Consider the following 13,088-nt stretch of genomic DNA (forward strand, 5'->3'; position numbering starts at 1 on the left):
CGCAGGACCGACAGGATCTTGGAGGTCAGCAGCTCGTTATCTAGAAAGACATTCTCGCTCCATTTCCTAGGAAAGGAGCCATAGAAAGACAGGTCGGGGCGGCTGTGGAGAGCGTTGTCTCTGTCGCTGCCTTTGGAATGTGCGTGTCCCATGTTCACGGCGGGGCTCCCAGACTGCGCAGTGCGCTGTTCTTATACCTCCCTGGGATCCTTCTAGAAATGTAAAGCTGCGTCTTCTCTTACTTTATTGGCTGAAGCAGCGGGTCTGGAGGGCAGGAAATTGGTCCCCACTGAGACCGTTTAGGGCGCAAATCACATCATATTTTCTCCTTTGGTAAAATAACAACAAAATATCCTGACACCCCTTCTGTCTTAGCAGGGGGTCAAAAGCAGAGAGCAGTTTCTGTTCACTGTAAAGAAGCTAATATCACGAAGTCGGGAGTCTGCGCTTGGTGTGGCTGGTGCTGACATCACACGTACGACTAATGAATCTGAGATCAGATGTCAGGATGACTGAGACCGAGACCACAGGGCATGGTGTGAGCCGCAGGCACCACAGTCCGTAAGCACTCGGACACAACCTGACCACCAGAGTGGATGACAGGCTCTGATCCTATTTCACAGGCGATTGTAAACCAACCTAACGTGCAACAGGGGACCCAAAGGGTTGCCCGCACTCATCTGCTCACTAATTTAAGAGCTGAGCTACTAGGAAGCACATAGCCTGTGATTTCCCACTGCCGGAAAGATGCAACTCTTAGAAAACCAAGCTGTCACTAATCAGGCTGGTCCACCCCCCACAACGTAACCATCTAACTCAAGCCTAGTTGAGCCAGGCTGCTAGGTTAATTTATTCACATTTGAAAGCTTTCCTCCAACAGCAGCATTAACAGGAAATCTGCTGGTGGCCTTCCCTACCTGGCTCCTGGGTTCCCAAAGCACCCACCCACTGGTTTCTCTATGTTACATGAAGAAAGCAGCTGGAACTCTGGTTCTCAGCAGCAGTGAGACTATGACCCTTGGGCGGGCATGGGGCTGGCCCTACAAGAAAATGTACTTCTCTCAGGAGCTTTTCTTGGGGAGAGGGGTTCAGCATGCTGAGTGAGTTTTAATTCAGGTGGAAATTTAGGGAGGCGGCAAGTGTGCCTGTGGGTGTGTGTCCGACAGAACATTCCTGTAGAGGAGTAATGAAGACAGCTCATAAAAAACAACAACCCAATAAGTGGTGTGACGCCGTTTTACACACACAGAGCATTCTAAATCAGCTATTCATTTTTTATCAGAGCTCAGCATGGTGACAATCCCATTTGGGCAGTGACTCCAAATGTCGCGATGTTGTGGTCGTAAGCGGCTAACAATTATTACAGCAGACAAAGATGACGAGGCTGTCACTCATAGACGAACTCCCAGGGACAAAGGCGCAAATCATAAAACCGAGGCCTTCACGGTCCAGAGCAGGCATTTCCTGCCATTTCGGCACCACATTAAACCCCACCCAGGCTATTATGACCTGAGTGCACAAATATGGGACAGATCCTGAAATGCATCCTTTGCCCAGCATCCTGGTACCACCGACAGACTGTTCCTATGATCTGCGGTCTTGCCTGAAGAGGGGTGGATTCTGCTTTAATCAAATAGTCCACAGAAGAAAAAGTCACCATAAACACCTTCAAAGAATTTCTGGTTCCAAAGGTTAGGCACCCCAACCCCTGCGCTGCTCAAGGGTCAAGTGCACTTATTTATTCAGCTCATCATCTGTTTCCCCAACAGAATGGAGGGCAGTGCCTCCCACAGAACAGGTCAAGAAACCATTTTTTCAAAGAAGATTATCCAGCCTTAAAAAGGACAGACATCCTGACACCTGCTACAATGTGGACAAACCCTGAGGACATGATGCTCAGTGAAATAAGCCAGACACAGAGGGACAAACACTGTGTGATTCCCTTACATGAGGCTCCCAGAGGAGTCAGACTGGTAGAGACAGGAAGTAGATGGTGGTGCCAGGGGCTGGGGGAGGGGATGGGAGTGAGTGTTTCATGGGGACAGAGTGTCAGTTTGGGAAGGTGAGGAAGTTCTGGAGATGATGGTGGGGATGGTTGTACCACAATGTGAGTGTGCTTAACGCCACTGCACTGTACTCTTAATAATGATTACAATGGTACAATTTCATGTTACATATAATTTATCACCATAAAAGAAGGTAATGATTATTTCTTTGGGGTGGTAGAATGCTTCTGTATTTTGACTGTGGTGTTGGTTACTTAAATCTATACATGGGATAAAATTTCACAGAATTGTACTCTCCCCTTTCGCCCACACGTAACAAATGGCAAAATCTGAATAGGGCCTGTCCCTGTGTTAATAATATGGTCCCAGTATCAGTGTCTCGGTTTTGACAATGGACTATGATTACATCATCACTGGGGGACACTGGGTGATGGGTACGCAGGGACTCGACAATTTTGCACTTTCTTGTGACTCATGCACTATTTCAAAATAAAAAGTTACAGTCGAATTCTCATGATTTGTAGTAGTGATGTCACAGTGGGCACTGCGTTAGCGAATCCTGAAGCACCACCTGTAGGAGAAATCCAGGGCGAGGCTCCTGTGAGCCTCCAGCTATCCTTTCAGCAACCAGTCACTCGCTACATGACCTTGGGTTATGTGTGCCTCTGCTGACTGACGCCTGACTTAATATACACTGTCAATCTCGTAACATGGCACCCATCGCCAAGAGCACGCTAACTCGTGCCTGAAGGAAGCGTGTCTGTCGTGCGTACTTTCTCCGTGAGATGCATCCTGCGCTTAGGAACACTGGACAGCCCTTCAGCACTATGCTTGCTATTTTAAACCATGAAGTCATCAACGAAGAGGACAGAAAAAAAAAAGGCAAAAAACGTGGCACTAAATACAGTGCAAAAAGGACACCTGCTTCCAGCATGAGCCTTTGCTGGGAGAGTGCGCACTGGGTCACTCAAGTTTTTGGTTGTCTGTGTCTGAGAAAGACCACGATAGCCGTACAAGTATTGATCTGGGGTTACAAATACGCTTTAGCAAGTAGGGGAATTCATAAACACAGACTCTGTGAATGAGGATCGGCTGTATATTAAAAAGCCTTAAATGAGACGTTACTGTATTTTAGAATGCCTTTGTTTGCTCAAACACACACCACAGAACTCTGATATTCTTTGTATTTCTTTAAAACTGAGTAACCACACACTTCCAAAAAGCATTTGAGATGCCCTTCTATTTTTTTGGGGGGTCTTCCTATAGAAAAGTTTAATGATATGCCTTTGGTGGCCATGTGACCGACTGAGAAACATTATTCGTTTTCCTCTGGAACAGTCCAACCATCACTCCCCTCAAGCTACTTAAGACTTAAAGAGACGGACAGTCATCCATTGACCCTTTCTCTAACACACGCAGCCTTGAAATAACTGCTTGATCAAGACATGAGTCAGTACCTCCACCACAGAGCAGCTGTGTTCATTTGTCTTATTATTCTGTATTTTTGATGCTCTGACATCTGTGTCCCCCACCCTCCCAGGAGTAGGCAGTTTCCAGAGATGGTCATCTAAGAAAGAGCTCCTTTTACATGCAAACCAACCAGTCCCGAGCCCACACCTGCAGCTACCTCCTTCACGGAGCTGTCATATCCAGGCCCACACCCACCTGCCACGTGCTGGATGATTAGGGACAGCCCCCCATGTGCCAGAGCCCACTGAAATTATTCACACGGGCCAATCCTAATCCCATTTACCCTGCCTCACCCTTTCTGCCCGATGGAAACCACAATAAAAGCTCTTGCCCTTGTTTTCTTCTCCCTCCCTCTGCCTCCTGACCCGCCCTGGTGCTTCCCTGTGTGGCCCTGATAGATGCAAAAATGAGGATGAACCTTGAAAATAAGCTGCATGAAAGATGTCAGCCACAAAGACCACGTATTGTAGATTCCCTCTACAGGAAATGTGCAGGATGGGTAAATCCATAGAGACAGAAAGGAGATTAACAGGTGCCTAGGACTGGGGGAAGATTGAAGGGTGGCCGCTAATGGGTGTAGGGCTTCTTTCTGGGGCTGTAAAATGGACTGCATGGGCTCTCAGTATACTCAAAGCTACCGAACTGTACACTTCAATGGATGAATTGGACGGTATGTGAATTACGTCTCAATAAAGCTATTAAACAAACACACTCCCGTGAGGAATAGCCCTCTTTCTGCAGGAGCAGATCAGGCCGTTTGGTAGTTGAACACACGGTATGAGTTAGTCATTGTGACCTCGGCTGTGAGAGAGACAGGAACACACATGTCTCCTAAAGCAGCCAGCCACGGGCAGTGGTGTGGCGCTGGGATCTGGCCCCAGAGCGGCCTTCAGCAGAGCGCTGCCACCCACCGTCTGCACTGCCATAAAAACCACTTCGGAGCCTAATTAGCACCGTCTGCCCACTGCTGAGAGGGGCCATCGATCGGCATGCACCCGGCGGTGACTATACCACAGAGCTCTTTCTACAAGGGGACCCAGAGGACAGGCAGGGACAAAAATAAGAAGTGAACAGTGAAAATGGAAAAAGTGCTTTGCCCGGAGGAAAAACACACCCCGTCCTTAGCAACAAACACAGATGGCAGCCTGTTCCCGTGACGATTTTTTTTAAAAGCCTTGTTTTGTCTCTTGAACCGCATAGTGGTTTCTGAGCAAATCAGACGACTAAGCTTGTGTGACAGACAGCGGGGTCCTACCTAATTACTTTACTTGGATAACATACCATGAAGTTCAGATTAATAGGGGCTATTTTCTAGTGTAGTTATGCTCCCCATGTGAACTCTGGTCTACCCTACATCCTTTAAGACATGAACTTTCTCCTCTAACACAAAGCACGACCTCCCTAACCCTGGCAGGAATCCTACTCAAAGCTACCGAACTGTACACTTCAATGGATGAATTGGACGGTATGTGAACTACGTCTCAATAAAGCTATTAAACACACTCCCGTGAGGAATAGCCCTCTTTCTGCACAAGGAAAGGACCCCACAAGGAAATCCCATGAACAACACTTAGTAGTTACGAATCTGTTGAAAGTCATTTCTTGAGGAAGACCAATAAGACATCAAGTGACCATATTAATTAGTTTTCAATTGTCCTTTCTCATCTTGAAATACACTGGCATCTAGAAAAATCGACTTTCAAGCAAGAATTTTATATTCTAAATGGCAGCTTCATCCTGTTGCTTGATAGGAATGCCACTGCAAACATCTTTCGAAGGCAGCTGAGCCCTGGCACAGAGGTACCAGCAGTTTTCGCCATGGCCACACAAACAGACTAGACAAGCGGCATCTTTAGGCAGGAACAGCCTTCTCTAGCTGCGCTGCAGTTTCAAAGGCTCAGCCTTGAAGTAACCGCTTGTTTTCTCTTATCTAGCATTTAGTGAGGTCCTGTGTCCCCTCCCTGCCTCCCATCCTTTGTCTCAGCAAAGACTTTTCTTTCAGGCTTGGGGTGTCGCCTGTCTCTGGAGAGTTCTAGCAAGCGCGAGTGTTTGGGAGACAATTAAGAAAATCAATACAAGATGAAGTTTTCAGTTCACAGTTCCTGACTTTTCGGCCACCTGAGAACAGAATAAATCAATGCCAAGACAACTCATTGATTTCTCTGTTCTGCTTCATTTTGATGTTACACAAGCAAGATGGTATAAAAAACCAATAAAAATGTAGGAGGAAAAAAACCTCTTAACCTCATGCTTCAGGGGACAAAGGAAAAAAAGGCATCTTGAGGCTCAGGAGATAGTGTGAGCCCGAAAGAATACTCTCTGAAACTGATATTACCCAATAAAAAAAATACACGCCCCCCCCCCATCACGTTAAACTTAGAGAACACCATTTAAAAAAAAAAGTATCTTCTTGACTATGTGTGTCGGAAACTTAAAAATCACAAAAAGGTATAAAAGTAGAAATAATCCATAATGCCACCATCCACAGTTAATTGCTGCTGGTATAAATAGTTTTATAAGTTGAAAAATAATGTTTAATAACAATGACTGAGATTTGTGTTGAAAAGTCCTTCACATAGAGCAAAAGGATAATAATAGCAAGTATGTATGTTTTGCATAAATACCATACGGGACACACAGGCTATGCCATTCATCGAACAATATACAGCTGAACCTTGAAAAATGCGGGGGTTAGAGGCAGGAAACCCCTGCACAGTCAAAAATCCACGCATAACTTGACTCCCCCCAAAACTTAACTACTAATAGCCTACTGTGGACTGATAACATAAACAGTCGATTAACACACATTTTGTAAGTTATATGTATTAGATACTGTAATGTTACGATAAAGTAAGCTAGAGAAAAGAAAATGTTATTAAGAAAATCATAAAAGACATATTTACAGTTCTGTGCTATATTTAGCACTACCGTAAGTTCGTCATCTGTCATACCTACACCAATATTGTCTTATATGATACGAAACACGGTAAGTGTTCTATGTATTACTAACACTGACGTAAAAATATAAAAAGGTAATATTAAAATAATTAATATTTATTTACAGGTATAATGACTCATGCATTGATAATGAAAAAGCAGCAATATGACTGCTTTCTGGTAGCCTAGTGTAGTCGATATGATGCTTCATGGTAGTAAGGACATCTCAAAAAATTTTCCAATATATTTATTGAAAAGAAATCTGCGTATAAGTGTAGCCGTGCAGTTCAAACTGTGTTGTACTTGTGAATCACAACACCATGAACCATATTCTGTGTTACTCTATGGATAATCCTGGAAGAATTAGAACAATGACGCCCAGGTCCACAGGTGTAAAAATGAACTTGAACCTAAACTTCATATTTTCAGAAAAGTGAACTCAAAATGGACCAGATTGAAATGGAAAATGTAAAACTATAGAAGTTATTACGGATAACATACAAGGAAATCTTTAGGAACCAGGGGTTGGATAGTGAAGAGTTCTTTGATATGACACCAAAAACCTAATCCACAAAAGCAATAAATACCTATGAACTGACTTCATCATAATTAAAAACTTTCACTTGTGGGAGACCCTGGTAGAGGATGAAAAGACAACCTACAGAGCAGGAGGAAATATTTGCAAACTGCCATCTGTCAAATTACTAGTATTTGGAATATTTAACAAGCTTTCAAAACTCAATTGTAAAAATACAAACAACCCATTTAGAAAATGAGCAAAAGACATGAAAATAAAGACATTTCACCAAAGATAAACAGATAGTCAAAAAGCAGGTGAAGAGATGTTCCACCTCATTAGCCATTAGAGAAATACAAATTAAAACCACCCAGAGGGCCGGCCCGGTGGCTCAGGCGGTTAGAGCTCCGTGCTCTTAACTCTGAATGCTGCCGGTTCAATTCCCACATGGGCCAGTGGGCTCTCAACCACAAGGTTGCCAGTTCGATTCCTCGAGTCCCACAAGGGATGGTGGGCTCCGCCCCCTGCAACTAAGATTGAACATGGCACCTTAAGCTGAACTGCCTCCCGGATGGCTCAGTTGTTGGTTGGAGCGCGGGCTCTCAACCACAAGGTTGCCAGTTCAATTCCTCGACTCCCACAAGGGTTGGTGGGCTCTGCCCCCTGCAACTAAGATTGAACATGGCACCTTAAGCTGAGCTGCCTCCCGGATGGCTCAGTTGTTGGTTGGAGCGCGGGCTCTCAACCACAAGGTTGCCAGTTCGATTCCTCGAGTCCTGCAAGGGATGGTGGGCAGCGCCCCCTGCAACTAAGATTGAACACGGCACCTTGAACTGAGCTGCCGCTGGAGCTCCCGGATGGCTCAGTTGGTTGGAGCGCATCCTCTCAACCACAAGGTTGCCGGTTCGACTCCAGCAAGGGAGGGTGGGCTGTGCCCCCTGCAACTAGCAACGGCAACTGGACCTGGAGCTGAGCTGCGCCCTCCACAACTAAGATTGAAAGGACAACAACTTGACTTGGAAAAAAGAAGTCCTGGAAAAGTTTTTGACTTGGAAAAAAGAAGTCCTGGAAGTACACACTGTTCCCCAATAAAGTCCTGTTCCCCTTCCCCAATAAAACCTTAAAAAAAATAAAATAAATAAAACCACCCAGAAAGTAGCAAAAATACGAAACAGTGACGACTCTAAATACTGGCGAGGTTGTAGAGAAATTGGATCACTTGTACGTTGCTGGTGGGAATGTAAAATGGTGCAGACACTGTGGGAAATAGCTGGACAGTTGATAAAGGAAACTAAATAATTGCACTCCTGGGTATTTATCTCAGAGGAATGCAAAACTCATGTCCAGACAAAAACCTGTACATGACTATTCATAGCAGCTTTATTCGTAATAGACAGAAAACTGGAAACAACCTCGATGCCCTTCACTGGGCAAATGGTTAGACAAACTGTGGTTCATCCACACACATGGAATACTACTCAGCAAGGAAAAGGACTATTGATAACACGCAACATCCTGGATGGATTTCTTGGGCGTTACACTGAGAGAAAAAGGCCAATCTCAAAACGTAACTGTATGATTCCATGCATATAACATTCTTGAAATGACCAAATTAAGTTATAGAGATGCAGAACAGATTAGCGGTTGCCAGGCTGAACAATGGTGGGGGGCAGGGGAGTGGGTGTGACATGAAGGGCGAGCTCAGGGATCATCTCTGTGGTGATGGGTAGTCCCGGATCTTGAAGGAGGTGGTAGTGATGGGAAACTGCACATGTGATAAAATGGCACAGAAGGCTCATACATTGTCACAATATCAATTTCCTGGTTCTGACATCCTATTCTAGTTACCTAAGAGGTAACCAGTGGGAAAAACTGGGGGGAGGGGATACATGACCCCTCTGTACTATCTTTGCAATTTATTGTGAGTCTAAATGATTTCAAAAGAAAAAGTATGAAATAAACAAAAGTACCACCAACAGAAAAAATAGAACATTCATGCCCACTGTCCCGGTCTGCTCAGGCTGCCATAACAAAATACCATAGACGGGTGGCTTAAACAACACAAATTTATTTCCTACAGTTCTGGAGGCTGGGAAGTGCAAGGTCAAGGTGCCAGCACATTCATTTCCTGGTGAGGACTCTTCCTGGCTTGCAGACGGTGTCCTCGTATGGCAGACACAGTGCAAGCTCTCTGGTGTCCCTTCTTGTAAGGGCACTAATTCCATCAGGGGGTCCCCCCCTCATGACCTCATGTAACCCGAATCACCTCCCAAAGGCCCTACCTCTAAACACATCACACTGGGAGTTAGGGCTTCAACGTGGGAATTTGCGGGGAACACAATTCAGTCCATAGCACCCAACAATGAATAAAACCATGTTTCCTCAGATCCAGAACTTCTCTTACCACTCACTGGATGCCTCAGCAGAAAGAGCAAGCAGCCTTCCTCTCCCCACCATCCTTCACCTCTCAGAGGGAAGACCAAGGGCACGACCTCTTAAGAAGGATTACTGGAGAAGGTGTTGGATGAGCAACCAAGACCTCAGACAGATGTTCTAACGGCCAAGGAGGAGGATCTGAGACTGGTTCTTTGTAAGAAAGCAGGCTTCAGAACATTCAGAGAGGGTTACCAAGAAAATCAGAAATGCCTGGGGAGCTCACTGCAAAGTACCTTTATTTGGGGAGACAAACAAGATTGTGACAAGTATAAAAAGCGAGGAGAAAACACAGGAAGATAAATTGAGCAATCCAGTAGGATGTGTGGCTGCCCTACTGAGAGCTGGCCAAAAGCAAGACTTTTTCCTGGGTGGAAAATGGGGGATTTTGTGCAGCAGCATCCTGAGGGGGTCACCATGTAAAACAGAAACGAGCAAATGTGTGGACATCAAGGAATGACTCCTGGCCGAGAGAGCTACCAGTCGGCCCCGAGCTCAGTTCAGCTTGAAACGAAGCACCTCCAGGGAGGGATTCGAAACAGCACCTCTGACAGGAAACTAACTGGTGGCCTGGGCAGGGCCTTGGGTCTTACGTGGCCCCTCCCGCACCCTGCTGCTAGCACAGGACACCTGTGACCAAGGAACCCCTGGGTCCACTTGGACTCATAATGGGGCTGCTCTTTGCCAAGCTGGGGGGCCTCTCCTGGAACCAAGGGCACTGAGGATTTATTCGTTGGGTATCCCTTCTTGTTTTATGTATTTTTTTTCCTGCAGGAAAATATATATAATATTTATCATCGCGACCATTTGTAAGAGTACAATCCAGTTGTATTTCATTCACACTATTGTGTAATCACTACTATTATCTGTCTCTACCCAAAACCTTTTCATCATCCCCAACAAAAACTTTGCACCCAAGTCCCCCCACCCCCCGCCCCTGGCACCCACCATTCTACTTTCCGTCACAAAGCATTTGCTTCTTCTAGTTCCCTCATATAAGTGGAATCCTACACATTGACCGATCTCAAGTAGAAAGAGGGTCTCTAGTGGGATGCCAAAGGGCTCTGTCCTCCATCTTGCCTGAGATGAGATCACAGAAGGCTCGCACACCAGATTCACAGACGACACGCAGAGGAGGAGCTGCCTCAGATGATGTTTAGAAGGGAAGACAGGGAGACAAGTGAACACAAAACGATGTTGACAGGTTACAACGATGGAAATGTCAAGAGATTCAGCAAAGGTGGGTGGGTGCGGGGCATGGGGGTTGTTGGGTGACTGTAGCAGTCTCAGTAAATCAACAGTGTGGGGCACAGAGGTTATCTTGGGTTGTATCAACATCGGGGCGGTGACAAGAGGCAGGAGGGCCCAGCTGCTGGCAGCCAAGCCTGCTGGGGAGTTTATCTTGGACTAATTTCAATGAGTAGATGGCTCATGGGCAGCAGTGGCCCGGAGAGCTGTGTTGTGACAAGCACCACGGAGGGTGGGATGCAGTGGACTGAGGACACCGTGAGGCTGGCTCGGGCCAAGGGGAGCTCATAGGGCTGACAAAACCACCAGGGACCCCAACCAGCCAAGACCTGAGAGGAAGGAGGAAGAACAGAGATGCCGCTAGGAGGAACGGAAGCCAAGGCCAGAGGGCAGTGGTCCTCGTGACGCAGGATCTCCTGTGGGGGGACGTTAGTGCAGACGAGGAATTTCCAGTTTTAAGGAATAATTAAATAGCAACCACTTGGTATTTCACGAACCAGAAAGAACCACCACTCCTGTCTTAGCACATTTCTTTCCATTCTTGTTGCGAACCGTCACTGCTGACCCACAAAAATGACCACTTCACACAGTTCGAGGGTGAGCTCCCACTGAACGTACAATTCTGCCCCTGGCCTTTCTGCTCGAGATGGTGCCTGAAACATTTTGCCATACTGTAAAATATATTTCGGAAGTCTTTTACAATTTCTTTCTCACAGAAATCTTTTGCAATGGCTGTAAATCCATTTATTAAATAGCAACATTCCTCCAATGTCACATTCGGGGGTGCTCCCAACATTTCATGTAGTTGTAAATAAAACTGTGATGGACATTTGTATGCAGTACTTCGTCGGCACTGAATAATTTCCTGGGATAAACTCTTATTAGTGGCTGGGTCTCCCTGTCCCATGTTTCCCCAGGCCAACTTTCTAGCATCATAGCACATATTGTCCGTGTTCCCCACCGACCAGAAACTTCCCAGAGCTGGTCAGTGTCTGCCTGGTCAAGTGCTGTAGCCCTAGCTGCTGGTGAGCATAGGGGGTGGAGGGTCTGAGTTCTCAGCTCCTTTAGTACCCATTCAACAGGTTTGTACTGAGCGCCGTGGTGCACTGAGGACACATGGTCCTCCCCAGGGAACTGGGATTGGACACTCACTGCCCAGGAGACGTGCCCCTCCCCTGCACCCCCCATCCTCTCCCCATGTTTACCGTGGCCCCGACTCATGCTCTCCACCTATGTAGGTCCATCCCCTGTGCCAGCAGCACAAGCCCTGGTCATTTAGCCAAGGCTGTGACCTTCTTGGTGGCCCGTTCAGACTTGCTACTCCTGTCCCTCCCCACCTGCTGCCTGAGTATCTTACCACACACCTGACTGGCGTGCCAGTGGCTTTGGTGTAAAGTCCGGACTCATGGCCAGACTCTCTGGGGTACAGGCCCCTCCCCAGACGCATCTCTTACCACCATGCGCACTCTGCACCCCAACCACGCTGACATGGAGCACTGGGGAGCCTCAGAGCCCCTGGGTGCCTCAGCCCAGGTGCCCCTTTGTCTGGTTGGCTTTGGGGTGAGGCCAGAGTCCCTCTGGGCCTCCTACCCCCCCTCTCCAGGCCTTCCTGCATGCTTCCCTAACCCTGTGTCATCTGACGGCTTTAATTGCACTGCCTCATTGAACCTTGACCTCCTCGAGGGCAAGGGTCAGGTGTCAGCATCTCTGGGTGATGATACTGCTTTGCATTTATGTGCTCGGACAGCCCGCTCATGGGTACACAGACCTGGTCCCTATCAGGGAGGGCACCCAAAGGTGAGGGTGGAGGGGCCCGATGTAAGCCCATTCTTGGCTATTTTACTTTAAAGACAACCTGCTGCCTTAAGGGCTATTTTCTTTGGTAAAATTAAGATAAAAATCTCTACCTAACAGGCTGTGTGGTCACTGGACTCTGATGGAAGGTGGGGCTAGGACACGGTCAGGGAGTGACTGTCAACCTCACGGCTCAGGTCTCAATGAATCCCCTGCCCACTGGGACTCCATGGTGTCTGCTGACCCAGCTCCTGCCGTCCGGGGCACCCTGCAAGCTGACGGCCAGCCCCCTCTTCTCCTTGGCTCCCCGGGGGATGCTTGCTGCCCTGACTTCACAAGGACAGCCCCCCTGCCGTACAGGCTCATAGACATCCCACCCTTGGGGGGCAGGCCACACATGCCTGCCCTCAGCCCAGCGTGTGGGCCTTCCTGGCAGGTTTTGACGTTCTGTGTCCACTGGAAGGCCCAAGGGACCCACACTACTTGTCTGCAGTCAGGATTATGGGACTTGTGGCCTCTAGCTTGTCAGGGAAAAAATGGGGGGGGGGGGGGCACTGGTGGTCCTATCTCCAGCCCTCAAGATCAGGACTTGGTCTCCCCCAGGCTTCTCCGGCCCCAGAATTCTCTGAGTTACCTTTCAGATTCAGAAGGCTCTTCAGAATCTTTCAACACTGCTAGGTGAC

At 47.3% G+C, this 13,088-nt stretch overlaps 1 protein-coding gene across 6 annotated transcripts in view; it reads right to left on the reverse strand.

The window, feature by feature from the left end:
- ARHGEF18 (Rho/Rac guanine nucleotide exchange factor 18) overlaps positions 1–13,088 on the reverse strand; it is an 84,965-nt gene that overhangs the window by 22,096 nt on the left and 49,781 nt on the right. The gene's annotated exons all lie outside the window — the stretch shown is intronic.

This window comes from Rhinolophus sinicus, chromosome 15, assembly GCF_057876585.1.
Source record: "Rhinolophus sinicus isolate RSI-liver-muscle chromosome 15, RSI-T2T, whole genome shotgun sequence".
Taxonomy (NCBI): Eukaryota; Metazoa; Chordata; class Mammalia; order Chiroptera; family Rhinolophidae; genus Rhinolophus; species Rhinolophus sinicus.